Source organism: Protopterus annectens, chromosome 11.part0 (assembly GCF_019279795.1).
Source record: "Protopterus annectens isolate FY-2018-M chromosome 11.part0, PAN1.0, whole genome shotgun sequence".
In the NCBI taxonomy this organism is placed as follows: domain Eukaryota; kingdom Metazoa; phylum Chordata; order Ceratodontiformes; family Protopteridae; genus Protopterus; species Protopterus annectens.
This window is the reverse complement of record NC_056745.1, coordinates 307,554,989-307,569,449: the sequence shown is the minus strand read 5'-3', so window position 1 is coordinate 307,569,449 and position 14,461 is coordinate 307,554,989. Positions and strand designations below refer to the sequence as shown.

Here is a 14,461-nt window from a genome sequence, read left to right as displayed (position 1 = left end):
GTCCACAACCCGCACTACATCTTGTTCTGAAAGACTCCTGGTGGATCTAAAGGAAGCTGCCAAAGGAGATTCAGGTCTCAAGAAATGGACTAAACTGCTGTCCCAAAAAGGGGTCAAAAGTGGGAGAATATCTGGTTCTGGGAAGGTGTTCGACCTTCGGAATTGACGGTGTCAGTGTCAGTGGAGCCGTATAAGACATTGGCACTGTGGCTGGGGATGGTGTCGATACAGGTACAGTAGTCGGTGCCTGTGTCAAAACCAAGGTCGGTCCCGAGGAGGATGGTGCCAAAGATGGTACAGTGGTTGGAGTCAGAATTAAGGGTGGCACCAAGGGAGAAGACATGGAGCTTGGTGCTGAAGTTGTCTGCACCAAAGGCGCAAGAGAAGCCCGGTGTCGACTCAGTTCTGAGGAGGATAGAGATGCTGGAACCAAGTGACTCTGTTTCTCTTTAAGTTTCTTAGTCTTAGGAGGTGGTGATACCTCCATCCCAGAAAGAGCCTCCGAGAAGGGAATTTTCATCATACCCTTCAGAATCAGCTTGTTCTTACGCCCAGCTAATGTCAACGCCCAAACAATAAAGACACCGGGTGTGACCGTCTGAATTGGGCATTTTATGCCCGCACTTATCACACTGTTTAAATCCTAGTTTTACTTTATCAGATATCATGGAAAACTACACTATAGTCTTAAACTACAATTTAACCAACAATGGTGCTAAGAAATACCACAAAGTAGTAGAAAAGGGCTTACCAAAGGTCAGGGACAGGGACAGTACCAACGATGGTATGAAAAGGCTACCAAAGGTAGAGGGTAGTATTTAGAAATAAAGTATATAAATTTATAGACAAAAAGGTGATATTTAGGGAAAACTAACTAGAGGAAGGTAATGATATAGATAAATCACAAAAACGTTACACTTAGCTTGAGAGAAGGCTTGGCACGTCTGATGAGGAACGTGGCAAATGAGATCTGAAGAAACTATGAGAGGGGCAATGTGGGTAGGTCTTAGCTGAGAATTTTTGTCTGGCACAAGCATGGTAACAGCTGTGTCAGTTCTGAGGATGGAACTGAAGTCCTAACAGTAAGGAATAAATAAAGATTTACAACATCAGATCTAATCCTACAGTGGTTGTCAGTGACACTTGCACCACATCTACTGCACAGAGTAAGACCATACACATGAAATTACTTATGCTGAGGAATTTACAGGTAACCTTTCTAAAACACTAAGACCTCCTGCACAGCATAGTCCAAAAAAGGGCCCTCAGACATCACATAAACAGTTAAAACACCACCCACAACTACACATAGTAACACAGTATCCAATGCCTCTGCTGCTAATCCCTTAAGGCAAACCAGTGCAAAGCCAAATTCCCTGCTCACTGATGATTCTGTAGTGAAGCATACCATTGTCCCCCTTACCATACTGAGTAAGAAGAAAGTCACAGTTAACTGCCTTTCTGGGGCTAGGATCTGTAAAGTCAAACAGGCACTCAGGTTATTTAACCACAGGTACCAGTATGACTCTGTCATAGTCCATGTGAGTTTTAATGACCTGAGACATACCTCCCCTGACTATATAAAGCGAGATATGATCAAGCTCACTAATTATATGTCTCAGGCAGGTAGAAACCTAGCACTGAGCAGCATACTACCTTCTCCAAGGATGATGTCATGTTAACAACAGAATATGATTCATTTTAACAATTACTTAGCTTCTTGTGTCAGTCCAAGGGGTACAATATTTGATGGCCTGGGAGAACATGGTTGACAGACCACACTGTTTTGCCAGTGATGGTCTGCACTTATCCCCCTCTAGGCTTTTGGATATTGGCAAAGCCCTTTTCTACCCCATAGTGCCCTTTTTAGGCAATGACAAACTGATAATCTTTCTGACTTAACCCATAAAGGAATAACTGAAGGTGGTTCTGCGCAATGTTACAAGTCTTAACAAGAAACTCCACTCCCTGCAACCCTTCCTTTCCCTGGAGAGCCTAGACATCTGTGTAGTACTACAGACATGGTTTAAAGATGCAGAGAGTACCCCAGCAGTGCAAGGTTATAATGTATTTCACACCTTTAGACCACTTACTGTACAGGAGGGAACTAAAGGTGGCTGAGACCCAGTCTATAGTAAAAACAACCTCACATCCAGACTAGTTAAAGTGCATGACTGACTGGATATAATGCATGTGCAATTCACTATAAATATGATTTTGTACCATATATTTGCAACCTATAGGTCCCCTTCCATCCTTCCATGTCCCAGGAAATCCATACTACCTATCTCGATGTACTAGAGTCCATCAGCGTTCAACCAAATATGATCTTCATGGGGGATCTCGACTACCCTTCTGGAATCCTACACCACTTCTAATGTGCTATCAATTGCTAAACTTCATTAATACCAACATCATAGAACAATCGATTCATTCTTCTACCAGGGGTACAAACATCCTTGACCCTGTAGTCACAAGCATGGAGGAGTAATGTTCCTCACCCAATGTAATGTCCTCGCTAGTCAGATCTGACCATAGGGCAGTATTGATTGGAATGAAAATTAAATCCAAGGACCCAGCAAAACCAGAAACCTTTAAGGTCTTTTCCAAGGCTAACATCTCTCTATTAAGTGAAACCTTGGCTAAATTCCAATCACCCCAAACTCAGTAAACAACATAGCATATACTGAGCTATTTACAAAATCCCTGTGCAGCCATATTGATATCTGTATAGAGCAAGCATTGCCCACTTGTGTTAAAAATAAGAAAACTCAAAAGACAAGCCACCCTACTGGAATCACAATATCAACTGGTTATAAAACAAAAGAAAAAAAGCTTGGGTAAGCATAGGAGGAACAAAACCCAGCATACTAAAAGCCTCCTGACCAATCTAAACAGGCAGCTAAGAGGGTTAATTAATACTTTAAAGGCTAAATTTGAAGAAAAATAGCTTCTCAGGCAAAGAAAAACAGAAAGATTTCTACAGCTATGTCCATAACCTCAAAGAAAATATGCAACAATGTCCAGAACTTCTTGTAAATGGCATCATCCATACTGAACTAGCAGCCATTGCCAACCTTCTGGCTGACAGGTTCAGCTCAAATTTCACCCTCCCCACTCCCCCGAATAGCCCAAAGGAAATATTTCTTACCACAATCCTCCCAACCATTACTAGAGAACAGATCATCAATGCACTTTCCAAGACCAAAAACACTGCATCAATGGTCTCCAATAACATTCCAAGATGCTTACTAAATAACATGAAACATGACCTCTCTGATCCAATTAAATCACTTTTCAGCTGGAGCCTACAGTCAGATTTTGTGCCCAAGGAATGGAAGATGGATTCAGTCATTCCCCTATACAAAGGAGGTCCAACCACCAATCTGGGTAACTGAAGGCCCATAAGTCTGATCATCCTCATACATAAGGCCATGGAAAGAATCATTATGGACACGATAAACAAGGAAATACATAACCTACACAGTTCAGCTTTGTTAAAGGAAGGTCATGCTTATTAAATCTACTGGACTTTTTGACAGGGTCACCAAAGCAATGGATGAGGGCAAGATTGTGCACACTGCTTCCCTCAACCTGGCCAGGTTTTTTGATACACTACCCCACTCAGGCATTAAAGAAAAGCTCACTAAATTAAGTATAAACCCTTTTATCACTAACATGATAGCCAACTAGCTCACTGACAGGATCCAGGAGGTAAATATAGGTGAGGCCACCTCCACCAATGGGCCAGTCAATTGTAAAGTCCCCCAGGGCTTGGTACTGGGCCCATTCCTTTTTCACAGCTATTTCTCTGAAATAGAAGCAAACGCTGAAGGTTTATGGTTGACTAAGTTTGCAGATGATTGCAAGCTGGGGGTTATCGTTAATTCCACTGCAAACACTAGCATTCTTCAAGAAAGCCTATTCTGACTAACAAATGGTGCCAAAGCCATGGTCTTAAACTCAATGCTAAGAAATGCATAATTGTACCTTTTAGGAAGTCAACCATCTGAGCTAATTACCGTGTTGATAATACATCCCTAATAGTTGACCCAATGGGCAGAGATCTGGGTATGCTTGTAGACAGTAGCCTTCCCTTTGACCATCACATGGCCAGAGTGATGAGAAAATCCTTTTATGTTGCACAGCTTATATATAACAGCATGGCATCTAGGTCCAAAGAAATCATTATCCCACTGTACTCTGCCATTATCAGACCAATCATGGAATACAATGTTCCTTTCGGTATGTACCTGACCAGGCATATGCAACACCTACAGCGACCACAGAGGTTCCTTACCAAAGAATACAAGGCATAACAAACCTGCTCTATGCAGAGTGCCTTAAAGCCCTTTTCCTCTACTCTGTCTCGTATAGATTGCTGAGGAGTGAGCTATGCCTGGCTTATAAGGCATTTACAGACCTCACACTTATGCGTATTCTTAAGTCAAACAGTACCAGAAATACATATCTAGGGACCAGTATTTTGTCTGTGACTTAAACAGAACATGTAGGAGAGACAGATATGTGCCCCAGAAACTGTCTCTGTAGCTACATTTGTCTATTACCTAAATGAAGTTCCACCTAGACCAGCACATGGAGAATAGAAAATTTACACCTGTCCTAGCACCCACATCCATTATGGACCGAGGTAGCTCATAAAGGCCTTCAATTTCTTATTTGGATGCAGGATGTCATTATTCTTTTGGGAAGACTTGGCTAGGCTTAGAAAGGCCCCCTGGGTCATTAGTATAGCAACAATCTATGAATCTATAAATCTAAGATGAGTGTGAAAGACATACCCCATGTCTTGTATGATAAGATCTATTTGGAAAGGTAACTTGTGATGATTGTGACTGGCCAGATGAAAGAAGAGAGGGAACCAGTGCTGTTTAGGCCAAAAGGGAGTCACCAAAAAAGATTCTTGGAGATTCTTGTTTGATCTTGCATAGGACCTGGGAAGAAGAGGAAGACGAGGAAAGCATAAAGGACCGTACCCTTCAGGATAAAGACATGGTGTCCACCTTCACAATCAGAGGACTTGGGGTTCTGGAACAGAAGCAAGGAAGCTGTCCTTTCAGAGCATTAGCAAAAAGATCCACTTGAGGAATACCACAGAGATGAATTATGTCCAGAGACACCTCTCTGTGAAGTGTCCATTCATTAGGTTGTGCCCTGGACCTGCTGATGGACTCTGCCATCAGGTTTGTTCCAAGGGAGTGTAAACTCCTTGAAGAGAAACTTGCAGTTGGATAGCTAGATCTTATCCCAGAAGGGCTATTCTGCAAAGAAGATAAAACCTTGTGCACCCTTGCTTGCTAATGTACCACATGACTGTGGTGTTGTCTGTATAGACCTTTAAAAGGCATGGGAGCCAAAGAGACTGGAAGGCCTGGAGAGTAATTATAAGTACCTGCATCTCTTTTATGTTGATGTAATGCAGCTGCTGCTGATCAGCCTCAAACTGCCAGAAGCTGCCCCCCCACCTCTGATCTGAAGAATCTATAAACAGCCTGAGATAGAGCAGGAGGTGAGAAAGGGACACCTGGGTTGAGGGATATGTGCTGAATCTACCAATGAAGCTTGAGTTTGAGACAAAGGAGTAAGGGAACTGGAAACTTCAGAGGGTGGCAATGCTGAAGCCAAACCAACTGCATGTACCAATGAAACTTTCTTGTATGAAGCCTGGCAAATAGCAGCATGGGGATGGTTGATGTCATGAACCACACAACCCTCAGAAATTCCCTTATAGGCATGAGAGGCTGAGAAAGCACAGACTGTGGAAGTATGGTGATAGAGACAGTACCTTTGAAGCAGGCAGAAAAGCCAGCAACAGAACAATTTGAATCCTGCAACCCAGAAAAAATGTGATCCTAAGATGGGGGCAGGACAGACTTCTGGAGATTGATAGTGAAACCCAAATTGTGCAGATAAAGTCTGGTAAAGTGCAGGTCCTGCCAGTGCCTGGAAGGAGAGGCAGCCTGAAGAAGCAGGTCAACCAGATAAAGAAATATCTGTACTCCTTGATGCATGCTGAAAGATATGAATGGAGCCAGGCATTTGGCAAATACCCTTTTGGCTTTGGAAAGACCAACAGGCAAAGTGGAGAACTGAAAATGAGAGGGAGAAACTTAAAAGCTTTCTGAATAGAGGGAGAATGAGAAGATGAAGATATGTATCCTTCAGATCCAGAGAAAACAAAAAGGCCTGAGGTAGCAAGAGGGTAAACAGTGCCTGGACGGAAAGCATCCTGAAGGTGGGTACTTTCAGAAACGTATTCAAAAAGGAAAGATAGGCCACCAGGACCCCTCCTTTCTAGGGACCAGAAACATCCTGGAATAAAACCCTGTACCATTTAGGACCGCTGGAATGGGTTGAATGGTGCCTTGAACCAACAAATCCTGCAGTAATACTGGAAAATGTGGGATATGGTCTGAAGGTGGTTGCAAAATGCCCAAAAAGGGGGGGAAGGGATTTCCAGACCATAAAGTAGCCTTGCCAGATGACTAATAGAACCCAAAAATCTGAAGTATTCTGTTGTCAAACAAGGAGTGACAGAGGGAAGTCTAGGAGACAAGGGAACCTAGCCAAGTGAAAAGGATGGTAGAATGTCAGATGGAAGCAGTCTTGTCTTGAAAAGAAGGTTTTTCTGGTTTAGGTGTCTGAATGGGTTTTTCAAAAAAAAAAACATGTCTAGGGACTTTCTTACCTTTGGAGGGCTGACTGGGCTGTTTACAAATGAAAGCAGTTTTAGTAGGATAATTCCTCTGAAATTTAGGAATGGGGGAAGCTAACATCTGCTTTCATGACCTTGCCTTGGTCTTGTAAGTTCTTAAAGAAATCAGCCACTGGAGTACCAAAAAGATTTTAAATATCCAAAGGAATATCAAGAAGCTTAGCTTTAATATCATCAGGCAAAGCCTGAAGATGAGGTCAAGAATAGCATCTCGTGACAGTGCCTGAAGCAGCAGCTGTAGAGAATGCATCAACAGCATCATAGCTTCACTTTTTTGGAGTGGCGAGCTACCTGAGAAGTGGATTCCACCAAAGAAAGGGTAGCAGACTTGGTCTCAGAATTATGCAGATCAAAGAGAACCCTCCCAGGCTGAGGCAAAAGGGATAAAATATACCTGGTTATGTGGGTTTGATAATTATGGCACAAAATGTTAGGGTAGCAGAAATATAGACTTTCTTCCTCACTCTCTCCATAACTCAACTGTCCTTGTCCAAGAGAAGTATGGAAGAAGGCAAACATTGGAAAGGCTTATCTTAAGAGATAGGGACCAGATCTGGGCCGAAAAGGGACACTTAAAAGAAATGTAAAAGCCTCAGGTACTTTATAAAAATGCTCTGGCTTTTTAGGGGCAAATGTTTGGGAATCAGGAGCTGAAAAAGTATCCAGTAGAGCAGCCAAGACAGGGGGATCAGCAAAAGGCTTAGGGCAGTCCAGCTGCAACAACTCATAATACCTTTCCTGCATGTCAGAAACCAGGGAGCAATCCTACTTAAAATGCACCATCACACAAACCATTGCATCCTCAAAGGACTGTTCTTCTAAGGGGAATCAGGATTTAAGGAATCCAACTCCCCAGATGCATAACCCAAAGGTGATGGCATTTGTGCAATGGAATAGCCTCACCCTAGGTAAACCACCTTCTTGATCATGGTATTCCCCCTGCCAGGTTAACTAGGCATTTGAGGGAAGTAGGCTAAGGAATCCTCAGCTGAATCTAATTCCTCAACAGAAGAATCAGGCCAGGCTCCATAGATCTTTTAGGGGTAGAAGACCAAGGAGGAGGAGCAGGAATAGAAACCAGCTATGGTGGTCCCAAAGCGATCAGGGCATTAAACAATCACAGAGTAAAATCCTGCCACTCCTTTTCAGGATACTTGGGAGTGGAGGAAATCTGCTTAGTCTGCTGTCCCTTCTTAAGGGGGGCATCAGCTTTAACCAAACTTGCTGGATCAGTACCCTGCCTTGACTCAATCAGAGTACGAGGAACTTCCTCCCTAAGATCTGAGGAATCCCAGTAGGCCTCTCAAAAATGATCAGCAATGGTTCCCGCTCTACATCCAGGATGTGCGAGAAGCAGATTTCATGCCTGCCTCAGACAGGGTCAGTGGGAACTGACATCAGCAATGGGTAGTCTTCAGGGTTATCATTCACCTCAAGAGAAATGTCTGGTGGAGGCTGGGAAGCAGTAGTATCAGACCTTGACTTCTTGACCTTTTTCTTAAGTGACAGCTCTATCGAGTGGGTAGATTTGGCCATGGTACCCTGGGCCAACAACTTGAAATGTTGGTTTTCAAGATTAATGAAAAGTGAAGACAGATGGCGGCAAAGTGTCTCCGGCACAAATGTCTGACAAATAGAGCACTGAGTGTGGTCGTGGGAAGCACCTAGGCAAAACAAACACTTTTGGCAATTCTTATGGGGAATCTGCTTCTCACAGTGGCATTTCCCTTTCTTGGATGACATGAACTTTCAAAATAGAATGTAAAAGAAAACAAAAGAAAAGGAACCCCATCTGAGTACTTATTTGAAAGGGGCTCGGTATAACTGGCACAGTTTAGAACATTCTGACCGATGTTCACCTATGGTATTTGAACTGAAGGCAAAGAAATTCTGAATGTGAAGCATCTGTATGTCACCTTTATGCCCTATGCTGACGCTGAAGCTGGAAGTATAATCGGATGCACAATGCTGGTAAGATTTAAAGGCAATGGTATATTGGCTGGATGTAATGCTATCCTTGGCAGGAGATCCCATTGGTTATGAGTATTGCAACAGTGATATGAAATGACATCTTAATCATTGGAAGTTTAGGTTTTTCTGCATGCATCCTGTCTACTTTTATTAGCTTTTATTTTTTTTATCTCTCTGTATCAGCCTACATTTATTTTACTTTTTATTTGTAATATTTAAGCAAAGTTAATTTATTAATCTTTAAACAATTGTGGTTGGGGTTTATTTGTTTATTATAAATATATTAATGCACTGTAATTTAGCTGAGAAAAATGTAATCATTACATACATTATTGGTCAACAAGCTGCATGATACACACGTCTGTCATTAGACTACTTAATGCCTACTGCTGGTAAAAGAATGCCAACCTATATATATTTTAATTTGCACTATTTTCTTTATTAATTAATTAAAATTCATGTATTGATCTTTACACTGTTGTGACTAACATTTACTGGTTTATTATATGTATGCACTATTATTTATTTGAGAATAATGATTATGTCATATCTGGCTTAATTTAAGTGCAGCAGGTAACTGAAGTCTCAGGCTTTTCCAAGATGGTGACAGTACTACAGAGCAGGGATGAAGGCTGTCAGGAGTTGGAGAATTCTACCTGCGTTTTCTGCAAGTTCTTTGTGTGTGTAAATAGTACATTATGTGATAGGAAAATACTGTGGGTAAAGGAGTACTGGAAGACATTGGTTCACAGACAAACCAGTGAGACAGGGCCTTGGGAGTGGTAGGTCACAATCTCAGCTCTGTATGTGGCTTGTGTGCAGCCCAGTCTGTGTGTGGATGTTGGAAGCTCATACTCAGGACAGCAGTGCATATTCCCTTTTTACATTTGGGACCAGGATATACTTTGTAAATCAGTTATTGAAATAGACTTGTGTTCACTTTCTCTCTATTACAGAATGCTTAGTTAGCAGTGATAGGCTTCAAACCCCATCTGTGCCAGCCACCTTGATGACAGTGGGTGCATCCTGCCATCTGGGTGTCACACTGGTGACAGTGGTGCATTCGTACCATGGCAGTCCTTATTTTCACCAATAGTCTGAGCCTTAGATCAAAGAGTCGCTGCCTTTTATAACTGCTGAAAAGAGCTTTGCTTTAAGCCTGTACTTTAAAAAACATACAGATTTGGTTTTCTGAGAAAACTGTGCTTCATTTGCAACAAAACTTAAGTCAATTTTGTAAAGCTAAACTATATTAAGAGAGGAAAAAATTTCTTTCTAGAAGTCCCAGCCTTACTGTTTTTACTTAGAAGATGTAGATGTTCAGAACTGGAACTTTAAAGACAAACTGTTACTGCTCTGCTGAGCTTGTACGAGACACTTGAAGCCTTTCTGATATAATTTCAGTGATACCAGAAGCAATTTTCTGTTCAGGAACATTATTTTAAGTATAAACATATCATTATAAAGTTTAAACATACATATACACCATTAAAACATTTACATCTCTTTATTGACTCCAGCTTCCAAAAATATGAAATGTTAGTGAAGCAACTTTAAAATCTGAAAGAGGGAGAAACTGCTGAAGTTTGATTGCCAATCTTACCTCTAGTGGAAGAAAGTTAGAATTATACAGATCCTTAATGTTTCAAATCACTTTGAATATCAAACAGAAAAGCAAATATGGGCATGTTTTCTTACAAAAGCTTTAGCTAACCTAGGCATGAGCATAACACTCAGATGAGTTAACCATTACCAGCAGATAAAAGAAAGACTTAATGGTAATAGCTTGTTACCTATGAAACAACAAATGTTAAGAGAAGATGATATGGATCATAGTATCAAAACAGATGAAAAAGTCTGGAACCTTTTCTAATGAAGAAAATATGATGAATATTGCAAATTACCTACAGACATTAACAATTTAAAAGGTAATGAAATATATCAGTCCCAAAACTGAATAATACTAGGCTGTCTCTGCTCCATGCCAGAAGTCTAAACAATAAATTGCTTGATCTTGAAGCATTCCTGAATTTGGAAAACATCCGTGACTGTGTAGTTACTGACACTTGGTTTAATCATAAAAAAGCACATTTTTTATACCTGGCTTTTGTGCTTTTCATACCTTCAGAGCAATGGCAACAGAAATTTAATACAGATATTTGTTAAGGAATGTATTACCTCCAGGCAGATCCCTAGAGAGCCACAAAAGTACTCACTGTACTACTAATCATTCTAAATAGGATTATATATTATCAGCTTGTTACAGAACACCTTCTTTGTCACCCAGTAACTGTATGATTCTTCAGTGTTCTAAATGATTACCCTATTAGCAAAAACTCCATTATTTTGGATGACTTTACCTTTGAATAAATGGGGACACCTTTATCATCAAGGTATGATATGCCAAACCATTTCTATAGTTTCTAAACAAAAACACCTTTGAGCAGTTGGCAAACAAACCTAGTATTCTTTACTTGATTCTTACAACTATGGCCACCTCTTGCACCACATTTTTCCTCTGTTATCTCCTTCCACAATGAGTCTGACCATAGACTTATGACTTGTTCTTTTAAACTCCCCAAACACCTACAGCAAACCCTACTGAATTTCAAGAACTATAAAAGTGCAAACCTTAAAATACTTTGTGACAAAACATCTAAATTCCCTTATGACTGCACCACCCCTGATCTTGATACAACAGCGGTCTTCACTAAGGAATTCTACACCCATTCAGAGAAAGGCATAAAGCTGCATTCCCTACTAGAATCAAGAATAAAGGAAAATTCAAAAATAACCAAGCTAGCGGTCCACCACCATAAAAGAACTCAGTAACAAAAAAAAAACTCCTTAAATTGTACACTAGATCAAAAAACAAAACTCTTCTAAATGAAACCACCAAAACCGTTAACAAGAAAATCTGAAAAGCACTACCAGGTCCAATAAAAGAGCCCACAGTCTTAGTCTGTCTTCTGAAGTCAAAGACAATTATAAAACCTTCTTTTGCTAAGTTAGTAAACAGTATTTTACATTGCTTTGAACGTACTCATAATGACACCTCATATTCTCACCCAACAGACATTACCAAGATCCTTGCAAACAAGTCCTAATGCCACCTATGAGAATGCTATCCAAAGCATGGACTACCTTCATAATTTAATCCCACAATTATCCCTAAAAATCATTTACTGAAAGTGTTAACCAAGGCTAAAAATACTTCCTCAATGGGACCTAAAAATATATATGGCTGCTTACTAAATAGTGTTAAACATGTCTTTGCAGACCCACTCCATAAAATGTTTAACCTATGTTTAGCTACAGGGTTCATACCAGATAAGTGGTGCACTGCAGTGGTGAGACCTATGTATAAGGACAGCCTCACAACTGATCCAGGCAACTAAAGACCTATCAGGCTGACAAGCCTCATTTGCAAGTCCATGGAATGTACTATAACTGACCTCATAAACTATGATATCAAGATTAGTATTAGTATTAGAATTGATTCTCAATAAGTTAGCTTTGTGAAAGGTAGATCCTGTCTATTGAATCTGGTAAACTTTTTTGAAAGGGTTACTAAGGCTGTAGATGGTGGCCATGCAATATACATGGTGTGTCTTGACCTGGCCAAGGCCTTCAATATCATTCCCATGCTGGCATTATACAGTAGTGAAATGCTTTAATAATCAGCCACATGAGTTAAGATGAATAACAAACTGACTGAAAGACAGAACCTGTATAGTGCGAGTTTGCAGGCACCACATAAGAAAATAAGAAACTGACCATCAGTAGTACCCCTTAGGGTCAGTGCTGGGACCTCTCCTTTTTTCTTTACTTTTCATATTTTGAAACAGAGAGCCAAGACGTCCGGCTATCTAAGTTTGCAGATGACTGTAAACTGGAGGTGCTTGATAAGTCACTCTCTGATACCCAAACCCTCCAGAACATTCCCTAGTAAATCCCTGGTGTACAAAAATGGGTTCAAACTAAATGTTAAAAAGGGTAGTAAAGTCACTTTGGTAGACAATCTCTCCTGTCATCACACTACACAGACAATACACCATTACAAAATAAAAATGTATTCAGGAATCCGGTGACGTGTTTCATAAGTCCTTCTCTTTTTACCATCATGTGTCAATGATTATCAGGGAATCATTTTATTTTAACACAGCTAATGGCCAAAGGACCATTATCAAGGTCTAAAGAGGTTCCATTTGCTTATAGTCAGCACTGATCACACCAGTTATTAAGTGCAATAACCATCTTTGGAATATATAGTACTAAACATATCAAACAATTAAAAAGACCCCAAAAGTTCCTAACAAAAAAAAAAGTCACAGGCCTAAAGTCCCTTGGCTATCAATAGAGAATGGAAGCTCTATCCCTTTAATTGGTGCCTTACAGACTTTTGAGGGTAGATCTTTATCTCACTTACTGTGCAAATAGATACTCAGTTATCCAGGACCTCCTGCATCTCCATAAATCAGTAGCTTCAAAACTATAGAACCAGGTACTTAAATCTTCACCAGCAAATAAAAAAACATAGTGAAGAGCCAGGTACATAACACAGCATCTCTCTAACCCCTGCAATAAACATCTCATGCATGTTAATGGGTTTATACCAATTTACTCCATGATTGACTGGTATGACCCTTCTAGAGAAAGGAAATACAGCTTGAGGTTGGGTACTGGCAAGGAGTAAATGATCAAAAAAAACTCAGAAGCCTTAGAAAATCTAAGCATCTAATCCTATTCCCATGGAACCTATTTTACTACATTACAGTTATAGTTTAAAACAATACAATTGTCTCTTACTGGAAACCTGCCTGGTTACATCCAAAGTCATTGAGTGGCTCAAGAATTCTAGCTTTCAGATCAGCAATGCAGCTGTGACTGTTTTGCATACATTTTAGATGCTACCACTCACAGCCCAAGATCTGTAAATGAATAAAAAGCATTGTTAATGCAAATATGCTTGCCTTCTTGGGTGCTTTCTGACAGGATTGAATACTCAGCTCACATTTTAAAGACAGGACACTGTTACAGTATTTGCAGGAAAGGAAAGCACAGTTGTGTAATAAACATACTATAACAGTAAATGTACGAATGATCACTGCTGCAGTAGCCATAACTATATGGGTTATATCTCGCATAGCATATAACAGCTGGCCAGCTTCCAAAGCTTCAGGTCACCTTCCGCGCACTTGAGCTGAGCTGACTAAAAAGGCAGGTATGGGCACTAAGTCCTTCATAAGTTTCATGCCAACTGAGAGAGAGGGAGGATAAGCCCTGACAGGACATTGTTAGGGGAATAAAAGTACATGTTCACTTACTGGCATGAAAAACAAAAACAAGGTGAAAGGAAGGAGTTAGCTGCTACCACATCAGTGATCATTCGAATATCTACTGTTAAAGTAAGTTTACTTACACAATGTTCTTCATACTGGTGCCTGCTGCAGTAGCCTTTGCTATATAGGCAATATTTTCATAGGAGCATAGGAGGTTACTAGGCTATCGACCCAGAGGTCATTTCAAGCCTGGCTGTTTCAACCCAATGTAATACCATAGGTATCTCGATTGTCTATTTCCACATGAATTAGTGGTCTATCCCACTTAACAACTAGAAATTTAAAATAACTGGGAGATGGAAGAGGAAAGAGTCAGGAGCCCCTGGAGAATGTCCTAGCAGAGCCTGTCCTAGACCTGGAGAAGGAATCTAGTTTATACTGCTTTGTAAAAGTATGCACACAGGACCAAGTT

The 14,461-nt window shown here is 40.5% G+C and overlaps 1 protein-coding gene and 1 pseudogene across 1 annotated transcript in view; both read right to left on the bottom strand.

The window, feature by feature from the left end:
- Positions 1 to 14,461, bottom strand: part of CFAP54 (cilia and flagella associated protein 54) — a 2,749,537-nt gene that overhangs the window by 2,610,701 nt on the left and 124,375 nt on the right. The gene's annotated exons all lie outside the window — the stretch shown is intronic.
- On the bottom strand, positions 7,493 to 7,690 carry LOC122816004 (annotated as a pseudogene).